The 21407-nt window shown below is 41.3% G+C and overlaps 1 protein-coding gene across 1 annotated transcript in view; it reads left to right on the top strand.

Annotated features, from left to right (window-relative positions):
• Positions 1–21407, top strand: part of TBC1D17 (TBC1 domain family member 17) — a 1580308-nt gene that overhangs the window by 1493608 nt on the left and 65293 nt on the right. The window lies entirely within an intron of this gene.

The raw sequence follows: 21407 nt of genomic DNA, 5'->3' as shown, positions 1-21407 counted from the left end.
GTTGAGTAAGGCAGAGACTTTGTGGGAAGTTTAAGCTTGAAATAAAAACTTTGGGGTACATTACCTATCACAAAATATCAGCTGTGTGGAAGTGGTCCACATTAAAATAAGCTTTAATTTACTGATATCTCGTACACTGTCATGTTTTTTCTGTTAACATTTTTATTGTATAGCTCAAGTAAATGACCTCCTCTTCATTTAAAATTTATTCCAGCAGTCACTAGCAACTAGATACATATCACCTGTAGCATTTTTATGTATTGAATGAGGTATGTAATGTAAATATTGTAAATTCATGTAGCACTTTGAGCTGTTGAATTCTGTATGTCCAGTACATATTGTAAACATGCTATATTTACAAATGTGTTTGGCATTAAAGCATTGCTAATGCCATTGCATTATATAAGTATTATGTAGATAATGCTGTTTCTGTAAGAACGGTCACTAATCCTGCATCCTTGACAGAGGAGGAATTCCTTCATGTTAGGTTAATGGGTCATTACTAGACAAATTATATAATATGTATTTCTGTAAAAAGGAAGGGTTGACTAAGCCATGGAAGATTTGTTAAGTCTCAGTCAGGAAGCTCATCGACCTACACTGGATTTCGAGTGCAAACTGTCATGCCTCAGCTGGTGGTAGTGATCATGTGGAGTAGGATCTGAGGAAGGATGTCTCATACTACCTAGCGTGGGAAGCTCTAGAGAAGCTGTTTAGACATGGGCTTAGAGTGGGTACTGCAGGTATGAAACACGATCATTTGTAATCTGCAATGAATTCTGGTGGTCCAGAATTTGGTTTTATATTTGGACTTCTTGAATAGTGGAGAAATGTGCACATGGACATTTTTCTGTTAGTGAGGCTATATTTCTTTTCAAAATTTGCTTTGCAGCCTGGGTTACAACAGTTTGTGAATTAAATGAAAGTTACAGTTTTGGTAACTTCTAACTGCAGTATCTTCATAGTACCACATCTGGTATTGCCAGTGGGCAGATTCAGTGGCATTTTGTGGCAAGAAGCAGTATTGTTACCTTGCACTTCATAGTGCTTTGCTATTAGACGATAACAAAGGGATAGAAGTGACTGTTTTCCATTTCGTTTGAAAGTGACTCTGTCTCAGCAGTGCAACTTAAGTTAAGATACTTGAAAGGAAGCTTGACATTTCGTATAATTTGTTTTTCCTCTCCCTAGAAATTAGGTCTGCACAACAGTCTAACATTCCAGTCTAGTGAATGAAATACAGTAACATGAAGAAAGCTGTTTGGGTCACTTGGCAGTGACCAACTACAGAACTGTGTATGTGTTGTACTAAGATGTTTTCAGATTCAAAGTAATCTATACAAAATTAATCAAAACCCTCCTTCAGATAGGGATGGCTGCAAACCACCATTTAGTGAGCTTACAGAAGCAAGCGAGACCTACTACCACTGCTCAGAGAAGATGATGTAGGATCATACTTGTTTACTTTTGAATGCTAGGCTTCACAAGAAAACTGAAGCAAACAAGAATGGGCAAAATTCTCTTCAATGTTAATTGGAGATGCTTTAAAGATATGCAAGGAAAAGAGTGTGGTAAATGATAAAATGAAAAAAGCTTTTGTGAAGAGCAGATGCTATTCCTGAAATGCAAGAACTTAAATGCATGATTATAAACATATTGCTAAACCATGGGTAGACACTGATAGTAATAGCAAAACAGAAATGATTAATGCTGATAGATTTAAAAGAGTATTGCTCGTTGTACAAGAAAGAGTTCAGATATGATCCAGAACTTTAGATTAACTCTTTACTGCATTTGAGCATGTTTTAGCAAATATTTCCTTTAAAACTGGAATTTATGTAGCTAAACCTAAACTAGTAGTTATTAAGTCATTATTGCCTTTAAAACACAGTTTGCCTTTTACTGACTGACTTGTTACAGGTGCGGGAAGAAAGGCCATGTAGCCAGAATTTTATCGGTAAAAGGAATAAATAGCCTTGGAGCTTAAGAATGTCCAGATGCACGCTGAGAAAGAAATACCCAAGTAATATGAAAAAGTAGATGTTAGACTTCTAGAATATGCATCCTTTCACTGCAACACTTACATTAGTGAAATGCATAATATTTTGGAAGGCAAGGAACTACAAGGTTTAATGGGTTTAGGTAGTATGAGTAAGTAAGGTGTAAACCTCATATGTTCAAACATAAAGGTAATAAGCAGATGGTGGGGTAAGTTGTATTCATGGATGCAAAAAAGAGCATCTCATTACATATGTAGAGTTTCAAACCGTAGGAAATATAATGGAGCATGTAGCAGCAGCACCTGAATTAACCCATGATCTTATTATTGAGAATTTTCCCCTCAATTTAAGTCCATGTGGAACTTGTGAGGCGAAGGGAGTGATTTCCAGCAGAAGAATAGCTTTATCAAAAAAGAAGCCAAATATCCAATTTGCAGTATTATCTCAAAATGGAATGGGAGCAGGGGCTGGGAGTAAAACCATGCTTCTGACAAACATTTAAAAATATCCAGTCAAAATAAAGAAACAGGAGTTAGTTTAGAAGCTGCTTAAGATAACTACCATGTGGGTATGACTAAATGAAAAGGATAACCCCATGAGTTACTCTAAAGGACACAGTAGAAGGTATAACTGTCTAACATTCCAGTCTAGTGCAAAGTAGTTAATCAGTACAAAAATTTAGGAATAATTTAAGTGCAGACCAGAAAGAAGGTCACCTTGGAGAAGCTACAGAAAATGAAGCGGGGATAAGTCAGATATATGTCCTGTGGCAGAACAGCATTCAGGAACAGGAAGGGAGTTGCATACCATTATAGCCTGAACATATTTCAAAGCAGGAAACAGAGCTGACTTGAGGAACTGGAGAGAAATGAATCTCTTACTAAAGGGGTACAATTCAAATAAATGAATTTAATTTTGAAAACTGTACATTCTGAGCAGAATTCTTTGTTAGACTGAAACAGAAATAATAATAATAATAAAAGTGGGGAATTCTAATCAGCAGGAGTGTACTGAAAAGAATTTAGCCAATAAAAAATGTACAAGTCAAGTAAAAGTGGAAGTAGGAAATGAAACACTCGAGTATAGAGGAACTCTAGGCAGCAGATGTATGAATGAGGGGAAAAAAAGTAAAACTCGAAGACAAGTTTTGTTTAGAGCTACCATCTGCAGAGAAACACTTAGATATGGAAGAACCTATACCACTGTATGTTGGAGTTAGCCGAATCTTACACTTTGCAGCAAATGAGGAGAATGATCCATATTCTAGAGGTAAGTCATATCAACTTCAGAAAAGTTCACTGGGAAGATAACTTAATGAAAGCAAGGCATACTATAGAAATAATAGTGGGAGATTATAAAAACAAGCCAAGCCTAGGCCAGCAATTGTAAAGGAAATTTGAAAAAAATCTCTGCATCCTATCCAGAATGCAAAAAAAAAAAAAAACAGCTCTACAACCTGGGTTCAGTAATCCTTTTATTCCAATGCTTGTTATAGATGTGCCATTTGAAAACACTGCCATTGTGCCACTGGTAAGTTCTGGCTGTGGGTGTCACTATGTTTTGATCACAGCAGACTGACAGAAAATTTCCAACAACTTGTACAATTATATAAGGCTAGTTCTAAGTCTGTTGCTAGGGAATTAATATGCTTTTGTTCTCTGACATGGGAATTTCTAAATAGAGAAGCAGGTAGTGACAACTGGTATCGGTTGTTAGTGTACCTACTGTTTGCAGTAAGAAGGATGCCACAGGCATAAACAGGTTTTGCATCCTTTAAACTGTTGTATGGAAAGTATCGCTAAAGGGACCTGAGAAGAAGAAGAAGACACCATTTAAAATTGTATAGAGTGCTACAAGTAAGTTGCCGGAATTACTTAAGTGTGGTATTGCCCAAAGCCATACTTAGGTTATCTGGTGCCCTGTGCAATTACCTGATATCCCCCCACACCTCCTAAGTTGAGGATCAAAAACTAAAATGTCATCTCAAAGTTGAGCACCAAAAAAAGGGGTGGGGAATCCTCTGAAAGTACAAAAAAAACCCTCTTATCCTTTGAAACCATAGCAAACTGTTTGCTATAAATGGAACATGTGACTTACTACAATTAAAATAGTACACACAAAGTGCTTAATTGCAAGTACAGTATTGACACTCCTTTCTGAATCCCAGTACTGAACTGATGCAGCATCAGCCAGTCATGTTCCCCAACACCTTGCACCCAGGGCAGCTGCGCCCCCTTTACCCTCCTAGCTACAACTCTGTTTTATTACATTCTCTCCACCCCCTTATTGCCTGCCTCTGGGACAGACTGCTTCAACCACTGTGCCCTTGATTCACCAGTGGCAATGCCCCTAGTGAAAAAAAAAAAGAATGTGTTAAAAGCTCAGGAAATATAGGAAAAATTGTATAAGGAAATCTTTTTTGTATCTGGTTGGGAGGACAAAGTTGACAGAGCGTAATATAAAGACACCTCTGTGAGTTAAGGTGTACTGAAATCCTTAAAGTGCCTAAAAACGCAGAAGAAAGCAATACAGAAGGTTAGGAAGGGTAGGTCTGTAGACAGTGATGTTTGTCAGATGTTTCAGTGTAAGAAACCAAGGGTAAATGCTGCCTTCAAAACAGAAATGCATAATGACAGAGCTGAAAACTCTGTTAGTGAAGGAGAAAACATGAAGTAAAGTAAGTGCAACTGCAGTAAGATGTAAGGATTCTAACATTGACATTTTTGTTGTGTTTGAACAAAATTGTAAAGCATTGTTACCTAAGCAGACTAACCAGTTACATAACCTGGACTTTCAGCAGGACCAATTTGAGGAAGGAAAAAAAAAAAGAAGCCTCAAAAAATGTTTGGTTCTGGATATAGCATGGTTAATAAATTTGAAAAGGACTTTATCATAAAAAGTTTTATCTCCAAATATTTTGGGTTTCTAATACCATGATGGGAATGGACCCCATTTCCTAAGTCAAAGTACGATTAAATTTCATGAAATTAACATTGCTTCACTCTTTGATGTCAGCCAAAAGTGCTCTTCGCAGCACCCTCAGTGTGCCCAGTAATGACGACTCCTGCAGTTTGCCTGGAGTTACATGTATTGGTGGCGTATCTGTATAAGATTTTAAACTCTTTTTTTTTTTACAAGACCCTGTTGCTCCTATTACTGTTGGAACTATTTGGGTATGCTTCGTTACTGGCTCAGGCTTAGCATAGTTTTTTTCTGTTATTGTTGCTGTTTATTCTTCAGAATTTAACAAGTTTTTGTCTACATAGTTCTTTGTATCCCCTTATCACCTTTTCTTGTGTGTTGTGCTTTGTTGGCTGTCACTCCATACTCGCAGGCCTTTGTGCTTCACATGAACTCGTTTAAATTAAAGAGGCCCCCCCCCCCTTAGGACAGCCGTTTAAATTAGAGGCTCTCCTTTTTTCTTTTTTCTTAAAAAAAAAAAAAAAAAGACTGTTTGCTTCTTTAGTTTAGTTGTTGAAAGATGTCTAAAGAGGCCAAAGTTTCCGGCTTCAAAAAGTGTGACTCATGCTGTCAGAAAATGTCTCTGACAAGAGGGCACACTAGCTGTGTTTATTGTTTAGGGGCTGTGCACCTGCAGCACTCCTGCTCTATCTGTCATTCATTTAGTCCAAGGGTCCTGCAGGAGCCAAAAACAAATTAATCCTTCGAGGATTATTGAAACCACAGGATTCCCTGGCTAAAGGTTCTCAGCCAGTGAAATCCTCCAAGTCTGTCAAGCCGTCGGCTCCACCTTTGGAACTGACCCTTGGGCTCGAATAACCAAGTTTGTCAGTGCCAACTAGCATCGACAAGACAACTGCTACCTCGGAGCCATCTCAGAGCCACAAGTGAGCAAAGTCTCCTTCATTGGAGCCGATCCGCTCCGTGCCACAGTCACCCTTACTAGGAAGTGAACGCAGTCATTGCTCTTCATCCCACTCCTCTTGATCCTCTAGGTTATTGGATCAGGACATGGAGAGAGTAGTCAGCAGGTCGCTTAAGTCACAGGCCCTTGCAAAATTACTTTCCAGCCCACCTCAGCAGGTTGCGGCTCCATCCGCCTCTTATCTCCATTCCTCAGAGACCATGGATGCACTGATAGTAAAACCAACCGCGCCTATCACCTCCTCTTCGGTTCCGTCGGCTCCGATCACCTCAATTGTTTCATCCATCGAGGGATTTGGGCGATGAGGCTCTCTCATCGGCTCCGAGGGGGTGAGTGGCATCGAACTCTTGTCCGACCCCACTCTTCCTATCGGAGCTTCGGCGCAGGTGAGCTCAGCTCCCACATTGGCCTCGGAGCTGTCACCCTCGATGCAGAGAAGGACTCTTGTCTCTTTGGAGCCGGAGCTTTCTTTGCCTCTGGGTCGGGATGCCTTCAATGTCATGCGGAGTGTGCTGTCCCTGAAACAGCCCTACTATCAGCCCCATCTGCTCCATCCCTCGTGGTGCCTGTGCCAACCTCTGTTCCTCCTCCGGCCCAGAAGTGTGGGGAACCTATGTCCCAGGACACCCCATTGAGTGATCCCTCTTCTTCCGAGGCCTCCCCTGATCACTCAGAGCAGCCTCCCCGGAAGAAGTGCAAGAGAAACCACCTAGACTCCCCTGAGTCTGTCACCTCAGATACAGACCTGGATTAATCAGAAGGGTCCCCCTCAGAAGAGGTTTCCTTTTCTGACATCCTTGAAATGCTTAGGCAGAGGGGTGGCTGGTCTTCCCTAGCCTCTACTGAGGATGAGTTTGTATACCTGGAGGCATTCGGTTCCTGACCCTTTACCTCCTGGGTGTCTCCACCTTTCGATCCACTCATGTCTGTAGTGGCTCGAAAGGCTTGGTCAGCTCCGGATTCTGTGGAACCTACTCCGAGGAGACCAAATAAATTCATAACAGCTCTCTAGGACAAACAGTTTCTCATTAAAAGTGTGCCAGTTGATGCCATGGTGGTAGCAGCAGCCACCAAGAAAGAGTTAGAAACTTTGTCTGTCCATCCACCAGAGTCTAGGACAATGGACAGATATGGGAAGAGAATGTTTTCCTCAGGGATTTTCTCCATGAGGTCCCTGAATTATCTCTCTCATTTTACACAACTTCAAAGGGATCTCCTAAAAGAGCTTGGAGATACCCTACAAGATCCTTACAGCTGAGGGAGAATTAGCCAAAATAGCTTCCCAGCTTGTGACTCTTAATTCAATTGTCCACTCCTCCATGAGGCTTATTTCCTATGCAGCCGATGGAGCGAGCAGAGCTGCAGGTACAGGATTGGCTCTCAGGAGACATGCTTGGCTGTGGCTGTTTCAATTTGCGGAACCCTTTCAAGCGTCATTCACAAATACTCCCTTTGATGGCTCCTTGCTATTTGGGCCTCAGGTGAAAGACACGCTTACCAGATGTGAGCAGGAAGGAAAGTCTCTCTGTGCCGTGGGAGTCTGCTTTTCCACTCCTAACAGACCTTATCCCAAAGGTCAGAGGGGTGGAAAGATGTGGTTTTGAAAATCCCATGGACCCTTGCCTGACACACGTGGTAATTATTCCCCCAGGGACAGAGGGGGAAACAACAACAATGGCAGACGCCACCCTTGTGGCAGAGGGGGACTGCAAAATCAGGGTGACAGAGAAACTTTCTCTGCCAAACCCTTCCAGCATCCCTGACTGGTTACCCGACTGCTCACCTCTGGAGGCAGTCGGGGGAAGACTTTTGTTGTACCCAAAAGCCTGGCGAAATATAACGAGACAGATGGGTACTGTCTATTATATCCGGAGGTTACAAAATTCCCTTCCATCAACCCCCTCTAGAAAGGGGACTGGAGACCAGTACTGGATGTCAGCAGATTGAACCAATCTGTACAAAAAGAAAAGTTCCGGATGGTAACACTGCAGTCCATTCTCCCCTTTCTGGATCAGGACAATTGGATGTGCTCTATAGATCTTCAGGATGCGTACTACCATATCAAAATGGACAGACACTCCAGGAGATTTCTTCGCTTCCGGGTAGGAGCCAGTCATTACCAGTTCAGAACTCTGCCCTTTGGTCTCACCACAGCTTCCAGGATGTTCAAATGTATGGCAGTAGTCACGGCCCACCTGAGACGTCAAGGATTCCAGGTGTTTCCCTATCTAGATGACTGGCTCCTCACTGCTACCACCAGGCATCAACTCTTAGAGGCATGGGATTATACAATATCAACTTGCACCCAACTGGGCATTACAGTAAATTTTGAAAAATCTGCCTTGTTGCCCTGTCAATCTGTTACATATGTGGGAGCAGAATTAAACACAAAACAGATGTTTGCAAGGTTACCTCAGGAGAGAGTTTTCACTATTTGTCTTCTAATGCAGAGCAGAAAGATTCAAGTCTGATCCTGCAAGCTGTAGCCTCCATGGCAGCTGCCATTCTTCTTGTTCCATTAGCGCGTTACCACATGAGAATCCTTCACTGGCTTCTTTTCACGCAGTGGTCCTTCCAGGAACTACCCATGTCTCACATAATCCTGATTACAGAAACATGCAAAACACACCTCTCTTGGTGTATGGTCTACCCACTGGTGTCTCAGGGCAGACCTTTCATACAGCCCCCTCCAGTATCCACAGTGACCACGGACACCTCCCTGATAGGGTGGGGGAGGGGCATTATCTAGGCAGGACAGTCGAAGGCATGTGGCAACCTCATGAGTACCATCTGCATATTAATGTCCTAGAGATGAGAGCGGTGCACCTAGCGTTGCAAGCTCTTCAAGACTCTCTTCCTTACAGGACTATTGCAATCCAAACAGACAACATGTCAGTTGTATGGTACATCAACAAGCAGGGTAGGACCAGGTCCTACCTCTTGTGTCAAGAAGCCCTCAGACTATGGCAATGGGCGATTTCCTCCCAACGTTTTCTGACAGCAACGCACATCCCTGGGAAATCCAACATTATAGCGGACAAGCTCAGCAGGGCTATCCTCATGCCTCACGAGTGGTCAATGAATCAGGAAGTTGCGGATCTTATCTTCCACAAATGGGGCCATCCTTGCTGCGATCTGTTTGCCACTCCCCTCATCAACAAATGCAGAGCTACTTCTCCCTGCTTCCTCCTCCAGGTCAAACACCCAGGGACGCTCTAGTCCACGAGTGGCCTCAAGGACTCCTTTATGCATTTCCCCCTTTTCCCCTAATTCCAAGACTCATCAGAAAGCAAAATCGTTGGGTTGCAAAATGATCCTCATTGCCCCCTGTTGGCCTTGACAGATATGGTTTCTGTTCCTGCACCTCAACCTCCTAGACCAGCCTTGGATTCTGGACTCTGTGCCAGATCTTTTGATTCATCAGTCAGGCGGGGGTTACACCAATCCCTTCAGACTCTCAAGCTCACAGCTTGGTTACTCCACTTCTTACCTTAGCCAGGCTCCCAAGTATCTCCCCAGCAGTTCGTGATATTATTGTTTCCTCTCATAAGTCAACTACGAGAAAGACTTGTGCTAACAAATGGAAAAGGTTTTCATACTGGGCAGAATCTACATACTTAGACTCCTTTTCAGCCCCAGTCCATCAAATTCTAGAATTTCTAGCAGAGCTTTTTCAGTTGGGTGCGGCTGCTGCTACCATCAGGCTGCCATATCTAATTTTCATATTGGAATTCTCAATTCTAGCATAATGTCTCATAAGCTCTTCAAAACCTTCCTGAGAGGAACATCTCTTCTTAGACCCCCAGTGAAGGATCCACCTCCTCCTTGGGATCTCAATTTAGTTTTGACTTCTTTAATTCTGCCTCCCTTTGAAGCGGCAGCATCATGTCCCTTAAAACTTCTTTCTTGGAAAACACTTTTTCTGATTGCTATTACCTCAGTTAGACGTGTTTCAGAACTCCAAGCAGTCTGTGTTCGTCCTCCATATATGGTGTTTCACAAAGATAGAGTTTCTCTAAGAACCAACCCATCCTTCATACCAAAAGTCTGTTCGGAAAACAATTGAAATCAATCCATTGATCTCCCCATCTTGTTTCCCAGTCATAGCAATAAGGCAGAATACAGTCTTCACCAACTGGATGTGCATAGACAATTACATTTTTACCTCCATAGGACTAAAGAGCCAAGAACGTCAGACCAGTTATTCTCTCCTATGCTCACAATAAGCAAGGCCTTCCAGTTTCTAAGGTGACCTTATCCAAATGGTTATCTGACACCATTGCCTTTATCTGTCATTTAAGGCATAAAGGTCTACCAGCAAAACCAAAAGGTCATTCTACTAGAGTATTAGCCACTTCTGTAGCCTTTCAGTCTAAATTGCCCATAGACTCAATTTGTGCAGCTGCCACTTGAGCAAACCCTGATACCTTTATCTCTCTTTACAGAGTGGATGTGGTCTCCGAGAGCATGGCTTCCTTTGGTTCCAGTGTTCTGAAGAGTCTGTTCCAATGAGTCATCCCGGGTCTTTAGGTGCTAGGGACACTGTCCCAAACAGCAAGAACGAAGGTGAGATGGGACAACTTAACATAAAGAAGTTATGTACCTACCGTAATGTTCCATGTTAGTTGTTCTTCACCTCGCCTTCCTTCTTCGTCCCCCCCCCCCTCCTTCCCCCTTCCTGGAGGATTGAGAGGAGTTCACTTTGGTTTCACTGACTGACTTCCTTTTTCTTGGTTCACATGCCAGGTAAACAGTTTACTCTGATCTTTTATTTTGGTAAATCAGTCTTTAGTATACTGGTTACTTTATATGTCTAGTGTGAGCTATTACAAACGAGATCTGCGTAGCTGATGCTGGGCATTCTGGGATAAGGGTTAGCCTCGAGCCAGTAAACCGCTCTCGAGCTATAGAAGTAGGCCGAGTCGGAGCCGAGGATCGGCTGTGAACCCAAACAACAAGAAGGGAAGGCGAGATGAAGGACAACTCACATGGAACGTTATGGTAGGTACATAACTTCTTTTTATCAGAACCAGCCTTCCAAAAGTTTTCAGGTAGTAAAAATCCTAAAGTCTGAATATGTAAAATATTATACATATTCGCTTGAGCATGTTTTTGAGCTTGTAGCCAGCTCATTTGTGAAAAATATTCTTTATTGTCCACTGAATTTGCTGAATAGTTGAAAAGGTATTCCTGCATGCAGAAAACCTATGTCCTAGTTAGTACAGATAATTAACTCTCTACTGTAACGTCATTAATAGCAGATCAGATGAGCGCCAATTCAACATATCAAAAGTTCTGCATTTTATTTATTTATACTGACTTTGAATTGCACAAGCATTCATGATCATTAATCATTCAATAGAAAAAAAACTTTAGGCATTCCAGCTGTTGGTGTCTTAGTGTGGGAGTTTGTTCCGTATAGGTTAGTGTTAGTTTTATGATTTACTTTTTAGTGGAAACTTTTAGCCAATAAAAGAATTTCAATTACCCTTTTTCTTTGAGGTAAGTTCGAGCATGAACAGCATTGTCTAATTGGGCAATCTCATCTACTGGAGCTCCTTTGGTTAGGAGGAAATAGCCAATGATTTGAAGTGAGATGGAAAACCCATCAATTAGGAATATGAAGGTGTTCTTGGTGGGCTGGGTCTTTGGCCATTTGGGACAAGCAAATTATTGTACTTGTCAGGGATGATACATCTGTAAAATTAAGGGGTGGGGTGTGGGAGACATGGTCCAATCAGTCAAATAGGAGAGAAACAGCGGGGACTATCTGTGGAGCTTTGATAGTTGAATCAATGGGAAGGGAGTGCAGTATTCCATATGCATGTCCAATTGGTTGGAGGTACCTTGTGATGGGTGTGAGGGGCCAATAGGGGTTAAGGAGGGAAATCCAAGTGATGACATCAGTGTATTGATATAGATGACAGGGATTCACACCAATACATGGGCCAATCCTGTCCCAAGAACAGCTGGCGGGAAAATCTTCTAATAGGATTGATTGGGTGGTGTATTACATCCTGTCAGTGCCTTCCTCTGTAAGGCTTCTGGTAGAATGGGAAGAGGATGCCAAAGGAGACTTTGACCTGGTAAAAAAGGAGACACTATCCTTAAAGGCACAGGATCTATAGATATGGAGTACCGAGTCCTTGGCAGGGAGGCAGTGGGCTTAAAATGAATGGAGGTTGGATCTTACCACAAAGGCTCTGATCTATCATTACCAGAGAGACTGTGAACCGAAGAAGCCAGATCTGAGAAAGAAGTGGTCTGTGCCGAAGGCTGCGATCGAGCTAGTGTATTAGCGGATTTAGTCATTTTTAGTCTCAGCTCCAAGGAATCTGTTGAAGCCGAGGAAAGCCTCTTCTTCACGGTATCTGTACTATTGCAGAAAGAAGCAGGGCTCAATTTAGATTTCAGCACAGATTTATCCCTACCAGAAATGGCCTCACCAAAAGATGACGGTAACTGTCAGAAGAAAAATATACTTTAAAAATGATCAAAACACGGTAGGTTCAGGTTAAGGCACTTTAATCTTGCAGCAAAGAGACAAAAACGTGCTATTACAGAGTTTGTCTAACTAGAAACAGGAAATACTTTCATTTTTATACATTCACTAACTAGACATGGCCTACCAAGTTGACGTAACAGATTACCACCTTTTTCATCATCATCTGCTGACCATCATTCCCATGAATTTCTGCTGATTTATCAATTTTTATGTGAAACTTCCTGAGGAAAACAACATGGCCTTGATTACTACCAGTTAGATGCATGCTATGTTACCATTCAAGGTACTATGGCTAATTCAAGCACAATGCTAACAGTTCATTTCTCTAATAATCCTTTGTCTACTTTTATCTCTAAGTTACTGCAGCTGCACATGTTCTCATGGTTCGAACAGAGCTGATTGTTTGAAATCATTACATTTACAGAATATAGTATTGTTCATTCATTCGTTCCTGACCTAGCAGATAAGCACCTGCTTCTCAAGTACATTTCCAAAAGGCATAAACATTAATATTGCTGTGCTAACAGTTACTAGGTCAGAGGGCATCTTGCAAGTTTCAGAAAGCATACTGCAGTTTTCAAAAGGCATCTTTTTCAGTCTCATATGAAACTCAACTTATATATAACATAGTGCATGAAAAATAGAATGAAAAGCGTATTCATTCATTTGATTATTAATTGGCATTAAGCATACACACATTAATACATATTTTTCTAACATTTCCCTCCTGTTAATACTTTTTAATTCTATTTTCAAAAAAGGATAAACAGTTTGCTTCTTTTCCTAACCTCTTCCAACCAGGATTTGCAGTTAAGAAAGTCATTCAGTTTAAACTTTTACGAAAGTGTTTCGCATTCTAACAGCTCTTCAAATTCAGTACTTTGATACATAGTCTCAGATACTGATATATCTATGAATTCTTTGATTAATTTCTTCATGCAGGGGATTCCACAACAAACACAAACTCCTATTAGGAGTAATCGTACCCCAATGGCAATCAATATGTTCATTAGGATGGAACCCCACCCCTCAAATGCATTCTGGAAAAAATCTGTCAGAGGGTTTGGGCCTGGTTTGGTCATGGCCGACACTTGCTGAATCACCTCGAGATGATCGTTAATCTCATGCTGATGATCAGGAATAAACGCACAGCATTCTTCTTTGAAGTCAAGAGCCATTTGGTTTTGGAGTACTACAGTTCTCATGGCATTCAGTTCATCAGTTATCAGTTCAAGAGCAGAAAAAGTCGCATTACTCATTACTTCGAGAAGTTTTGACAGTTTTCGCAGCTCCCATATTGATTTAATTGCACCATATGCAGGCAATATACCTGCCCAGGATATGACCGCATCACTCAAGTCCATGTGCGCAAGTTTGGTTCCCACATTACGATGGTCTTCCCAGCCCGCTTCGATCTGTCCCACTGGATTCTCAGGTTTCTTAAGTCTTTTTGGTCACATTTCGGGTATTTCGAATATTTCCCTGAGGCAAAACTGCAGTGTGTCGGATGGCCGGAACCAGGTATCCCAAAAAACAACTGCCAGACCAATTTTCAGGTAACCATTTATATGCTTTTTTACCACACACAAAATAACAGTCCTCTACATTAGTTGTTACTTTGTTACGAAATGACTGCCCTGCATGAAACATTTTCCTATGTATTACAGATAACTGTTTGAAAAGTACAGGGTTACGTTGTACCTGATCAAGAATCTTATGCATAGATTTCAGAAATGACTCGTAATCTGTACTACAAGATCCACCTAAATCATTTGGTTTTCTATAACATTTATACTGTACTGTGACATTACACTTACTCCATCCCACTTGGATGATATCATTTTTGTAAAAACATACAATTCCTTTTTGTGTTACAGGCAAATACAGTGCTACCTTATCATATGCTTTAATAGCAACTGTGTCAAAAAACAGATTTTCCCAGGTCTCATTGACCCCTAGGGGGATAGCAGTCATCCGTAAATCCCCGTATGCTGTTGGTATGGCCGTACAGAACCAGCAGTTCGAAACCTTAAAAGTCTCAGCATACACACGTGTAATTGCCTGATAAGTGTTAAAGTTCGGATGCCAGTCTATGTTTAGTTCATTGCGTTTAATCAGTTCAACTTTCGTGGCAGGAAAAAGAAGTGGCCACAACAAAAAGAACAGTGTGATTAGCATAGCTATTAAAATGATCATGCAAGTTTTCTGAGGTTGCTCAATGTCTCTATTCACTCAGTACCTGGCCATTATGTTCTCGTTGTACAATAGTAACAAAGTTTTTGTCCAATTCAAAGTTCTTAACCAGTTTACAATGCGTCAAATGAATCCAGGAAGCTCGCTCCGCAATCTTGACTGCAGTGGGTGTTGACAGTAGTACCTGGTACGGTCCTTCCCACTTCGGAGAACTCCAGTTCTTTCGCTTCACCCAAACCCAGGTGACTGGGGCTACTGGTGCTTCCGATTTCGGTTGCTCTTTATCTGAAACAGAATTTAACTGCAAAAGTTTGTTATTCAAAAATAGTCTCATATACCCTGCAAGTGAATTGTCAGCCTCTTGCTCTGCAGATGTGAGAGGTTTCCACTGAGGTGTATAATATGCCCTCCCAAACAAAGTCTCAAAAGGAGTCAATCCCTTTGCATTTGGAACAGTTCTCATGCTCAACAGTGCTAAAGGCAAACAGTGCACCCAGTTCTTTTGTGTCTCAGTCGTCAGCTTCCTAAGTTTATTCTTCAGTACCCCATTATGCCTCTCTACTAACCCTGCAGACTGGGGGCAATAAGCACAGTGATTTTTTAACGATATTCCAAAATAACGACTAAGTTGTTGTACTGTTTGGTTCACGAAATTTGTACCGTTATCACTATAAATCTTTTCTGGTATACCAAATCTGGGTATAATTTCTTTAACAAGGACCTTTGCAACAGTAGCTGCATCTGGATTTTTAGTCGGAAAAGCTTCCACCCATTTGGAAAACATATCTATAATGATAAGGCAATACTTTTTATTCTCGCATTTATTCAGTTCTATGAAATCCATACAAATAGTATGAAACGGATACGGTGGTGTAGGGAAAATCCCTTGCTTAGGCTTCAATGCCCCTTGTGCGTGATGCTTGTTACAAACATGGCATGCTGCACAAAAGTTTTTTGTGTAATTTGTAAATCCATAGGTTGTAAACACTCGATTCACTAACTGTACCATCCCCCCTGTTGAGACATGGCTCTGCCCATGGCTCAACAAAGCTGCATATCTAAACAAGTTAGACGGCAATATCGGTTTCTTTTCCTTGGAGAAGTACAGTCCCTTTTCAAGGATTGCTCCTCGTTTTATCCACTTCTGTTTTTCTACATTTGTAGTAAGTGTCTGCATTGTTTTTAACATTTCTAAATCTAAAATCTCAGAGGGTTGTAATTCCTCACTCAAAAGAAAAGCTTCTGAGGCTGAAGCTGCCTGCTTCGCAGCTGTATCAGCCCGCGCATTACCTTTTGAAATCCTATCCTGTTGCTTAGTATGAGCTACGCATTTGCAAATAGCTACTTTTTGAGGTAACTGAATAGAGTCTAATAAATCTAAAATGAATTGCGCATGATTAATTGGTTTACCAGTAGATGTTATCATTCCTCTATTTTTCCACTGCTGCGCAAAAACATGTACAGTAGAAAAAGCATACTGACTGTCAGTATAAATATTTACTTTCTTACCTTTCGCTAAGGTACATGCCCTTGTCAAGGCAATCAATTCTGCTGCTTGTGCAGATAAATTGTGTGGTAAAGATTTTGCTTCTAAAGTTTCAGTATCAGAAACGACTGCATACCCCACTAGGATCTGTCCTGTAGGACCCCTCCTGCACGAGCCGTCCACATAGTATGTCACCTCGGCATCATCCAAGGGAACATCTGTAAGGTCTTGTCTAGGTAATGTTTTTTGCTCAATCTCTTGCAGGCAGCAGTGTGGTTTGCCATCTGCAGGGGTTGGAAGCAAGGTTGACGGATTCAAAGTCGTGCATCGTTCAATTGTCATATGAGGTTGGCTCAACAGTATAGTCATACAGGAAAGATGTCTAGCAGGAGAAAGATATGCTACTTTTTCTTGCAGTAAAATAATTGCGACTGCATGAGGCACTCTGTGTGAGGGGGTGGAATAACACTACTGAGGCCGAAGCCTGCACTGCCATTGCAGCTGCAACTACTGCTTGTACACAGTGGGGCAGGGACCGTGCCACTGGGTCTAACTGTGATGAATAGTAAGCTATGGGGCTTTGCTTATCCCCATGCTGCTGTGTCAACACTGATGTCATATATCCCTGCTTACAGTCTACAGTTTTGAAAAAATTGCTTATGATAGTTTGGTAATCCTAAAACTAAGGATGATGCTATCAGTTGTTTCAGTTTGCAGAAAGCTGCTTCTGCTTCTGGTGTCCACTGTAACAATTCCTGTGCCGCCATCGGCTTTTTGAATATTAAATGAGCTAGTGGAGCAGATTCCAAAGCATAATTTGGTATCCAACTCAGACAAAAGTTAGTAGTTCCCAGGAAGGACATCATTTCCTTCTTGGTAGTTGGTCTAGGTGCTTGTAATATTGCTGTTTTTCTATCTTCATCTAGTATTCTACCTTCTTTGGATATTACATATCCTAAGTACTTAACTTGTTTTCTCCAAAGTTGTAGTTTATTCTTGTTTACTTTGTGTCCTTGAGTAGCTAGAAACTGTAACAATGCTATGGTGTCCTCTTTACACTCTTGCTGGGTGGGGGCCGCCAGCAGAATGTCATCTACATAAAGTAAAATCTGACTACCTTTCAGTGGGATAAATCCCGCCAGGTTGCTTGACATTTCTTGTGCAAATATTGTTGGACTTTCACAATATCCCTGTGGTAATCTCGTATATGTATACCGTTTCCCCTGAAATGTGAATGCAAACCAATGTTGGCTGTCCGGGTGTATCGGTATTGAGAAAAATGCATTACTAATATCTACCACAGAAAAATACTTTTGCTGAGGTTTTAAATCATTCAGTAAGGTGTGTGGATCTGGCACCGTTGGTGCCCTGGGTATAACTGCATTATTTACAGCTTGTAAATCTTGGACCATACGCCATTCCCCATTTGCTTTCCTGACAGGAAATAAGGGTGTATTACATGGTGAATTAGGAGATTCTATTAAGGCTCCTTCCTTAAGTAAGGCTGCTATTATTGGTTTAATCCCTATCTCTACATCCTTTCTCAAGGGATACTGTCTTTTCTGAGGTCTAAATGCTGACTTTGGCGTAATAGTAACTGGTCCTGCTGTTCGTATAAGTCCTACATCTGATTTCCCTGTTGACCAGAGAGTCTCTGGTATGCTTCGCAAGGCTTTTTCCTCTTCCTCTAATAAGAGTAATACTTAGCTATTCTCACTAGCCTGTGAGTGCACAGCTGGGTGTGTCTGTGTTATCCAATTCAATTTCTGTTTCTGTACTCCTTGTTCGGAGAGTTCCAATTCTGTCTGCTTTTCCCACCTTGTGACTTTTTCCCCTAAGTCTGCCCATTTCAAATTTCTGTTCTTTGTTAAGCTAACATGTGGCAATCGATTAGATTTGTAAAGTGCTAAAAATTCTTGGGGCAATGAACAGCTTACTACACTGTTCCCTTCTACATCCCAGTACAAGTTTCGTAACACTAGTCTGTTTGCATGGTTCTGAAACAATTCCTGCTCATATTCTTTATCAGGTCCTGGTCTGTTACAGTAATATAGAGTACAATGCAACAAATGCTGTTTGTCAATGTTGAGGGAGGGGGACTTACTGATGGCTACGCTCATCAGTTCTTCGGTCACTGCCCCTGGACCAGTCATAACCAAGTCCTGGCTGTACCAATAATATGTCTCACCCTCCGGTCGCACTACAAAAGTATCCATTTGTCACTGTGCTTCCATACCCTGCATGGTCGGAACTACGGCTATGCCAAATATCTGCATTAAGTCTCTACCCAAAAGGTTTACTGGGCATTTTGCAGAAACTACAATTTTACTTCTCTGGGTCATTCCTGAAACGGGGTCTGTTATCGCTATGTCATGGGAGAGTGGCTCCCGATACAGCTGTCCATTAGCTGCTTTCACTAGTATATAATCTGGTGATTCTGAATCTTCCGGTAATTTGGAAGGGTGTATCAGGGTCCATGAAGCCCCTGAGTCGCACAAAAATTTGACTTCCCTCCCCTCTACCAGAAGCGTCACTTCTGGTTTTGTATCAGCTAAGTAAAGCTCTAGGCTCAATAAGGCTAAGTCCAAAATTTCATTTTCTTCAATGTCTACAAATTCATGTACATCCTCTACACCTTCTGTCACATCCTCTACCCTTGCTATCGCATTGTAGTTGTCTTTTCCTGTTTATTTTCATTTAGTGATTCCTGACTATCATATAGTCATTCCTCATCCTCCTTATTTTCTGTAGTCGCCTTCTTATTTAGCCTGCAATCCCTTGCTAAATGTCCTTTTTTCCCGCATTTAAAACATTCATCTCTTTTCTTCCTTTCTTCAAAATCTTCTGATCGTTTGTCAGATTGTTTATTTCCCTGGGTATTTTTCTTACCCTTTCTCCCAGTTTGTACTACAAATACTTCTGACCTATCTTCTGCTGAAAATACTTGAGTTTTCTTTTTCTTTTTACTATTAAAATGTCTCTCTGCATGTCTAGCATATTCGAGAAATGGCTGCAATCTACTCGTACGATGATCTACCATGTGCTTTGTAATAAAGCTGCTAATGGGAGTTATACTACCCTTCAAGAATGCATTCTTTAGCTGTTGCTCATAAGAGGAATCTTGTGTCTGATTTTCTGGTATCTGCATTCCGCAGTGGTTATTAAAACACTCTAATAATCTAGCATAATATCTATCAACTGTTTCACCTTCTTGTTGAATGCATTGATTAATGCAAGTCCAATCAGCCCTAGACTTCCACTTTTCAGAGATTCGGTCTGTCAGACCTTTTACTCTGCCATCCAATTCTGCATCAGTATGTGGGAGTGCTCTAAGCTGTGCGTCACGAGGATTCCAGTTGCCACTGATCATGTGCCAATCTGGACCTACAATTTGTCTAACTACTTTTTCTACTTCTTCTCCGTTCAAATGGTAACTTAATCTCATACCCTGTAAGTCTTCTAAAAATTTTTGAAAATTCACTTTTGAATGGGGAATTCCCTCCGTGGCTTTCCGGATATCTTCCGGTGTCCATGGTCTATAAACTAAAAGAGTCGGATCCTGTCCTGCCTGAGGATTCGGTACTTCTATGAGTGGACATATTTCTTCCTCACTCATAGCATGTGAATTCCTATTTATTTCACATAGTTCAATCTCCCTTCTCAAGTTGCGTGTTCGAGACCTTGTCTCGATAGGATCCCTGACAAGTGGTTTTGATGCTGCGGAAACAGCTGGGTATAGCGGAGGTGGATCAGCTTGTCCACTCGCTTCATATTCTGGTAAGGGAAGCGGAGGGGGCGAAGGAGGGGCCGTTGCTATTACCAAGTTATTATCTTTTTTGTCTAAGAACATCGTTTTTGAATTTTTTATCTTTTGTTCCCTGCGATTTGCTTCCTCAAGCCACCTATGCGCCTGAGGGACTCCTAATCGTCGTTGCCTTTTTAATTGACCGTTTGCATCTGTTTTTAGTTGCCTGACGAGTTTAATAAGTGCGAGTTTATATAAATTACCATCGAATTTATACTTATCAACCCATTTTGAATAATACTTAACATTGTCAGCACGCTGTAATTGCATATATTTTGCGTCTTCATTTAGGGGCGGGTCTCGGGAACTTTTCATACACTGATTTCCCATTGTTGCCTTAGCTAAGCTGTAAATTGTTATGTAACCCTTCTTATCACGTGGTACCACAATCCTATACCTTTTCACAGTTTATCTAGAATTAACTGCCTACCTATCCTGTTTCCCTGATCTATGACAAGACAGTAACCCCTTTTTTGTCCCTGATCTGCACATGCAAATCTCCCTGACAAAAACAGTTCTGTAACTAGTCCCTGATCTTAAAACAGAAATAAGGTAATTCCTCCTTACCTGACCCTCCGTGAGTTGATCCACCGGATCGTTGACTCGTCCTCCAATCCCAGATCAGAAACAGTGGCTGGCCTCTTTCGAACGACAATTCAGTCGGAGGTCTTTCAAAACAGAAGAGCCGATTTGGCCTCTTCTCCGTACGGATGCATGCCACCGGGCCCAATTCTGACCTAGGCCTAGAGCGAGAGGTACTTTCCGGTCGGAAGGACCAAACTGTCAGAAGAAAAATATATTTTAAAAATTATCAAAACACGGTAGGTTCAGGTTAAGGCACTTTAATCTTGTAGCAAGGAGACAAAAACATGCTATTACAGAGTTTGTCTAACTAGAAACAGGAAATACTTTCATTTTTATACATTCACTAACTATACATGGCCTACCAAGCTGACGTAACAGATTACCACCTTTTTCATCATCATCTGCTGACCATCATTCCCATGAATTTCTGCTGATTTATCAATTTTTATGTGAAACCTCCTGAGGAAAACAACATGGCCTTGATTACTACCAGTTAGATACATGCTATGGTACCATTCAAGGTACTATGACTAATTCAAGCACAATGCTAACAGTTCATTTCTCCAATAATCCTTTGTCTGCTTTTATCTCTAAGTTACTGCAGCTGCACATGTTCTCATGGTTCGAACAGAGCTGATTGTTTGAAATCATTACATTTACAGAATATAGTATTGTTCATTCATTCGTTCCTGACCTAGCAGATAAGCACCTGCTTCTCAAGTACATTTCCAAAAGGCATAAACATTAATATTGCTGTGCTAACAGTTACTAGGTCAGAGGGCATCTTGCAAGTTTCAGAAAGCATACTGCAGTTTTCAAAAGGCATCTTTTTCAGTCTCATATGAAACTCAACTTATATACAACATAGTGCATGAAAAATAGAATGAAAAGCATATTAATTAATTTGATTATTAATTGGCATTAAGCATACACACATTAATACATAT

The sequence above is a fragment of the Protopterus annectens genome, chromosome 17.part0 (genome assembly GCF_019279795.1).
Source record: "Protopterus annectens isolate FY-2018-M chromosome 17.part0, PAN1.0, whole genome shotgun sequence".
NCBI classification, from domain to species: Eukaryota; Metazoa; Chordata; order Ceratodontiformes; family Protopteridae; genus Protopterus; species Protopterus annectens.
Note: the sequence above shows the minus strand (reverse complement) of the source record. Positions and strands in the feature narration are given on the sequence as shown.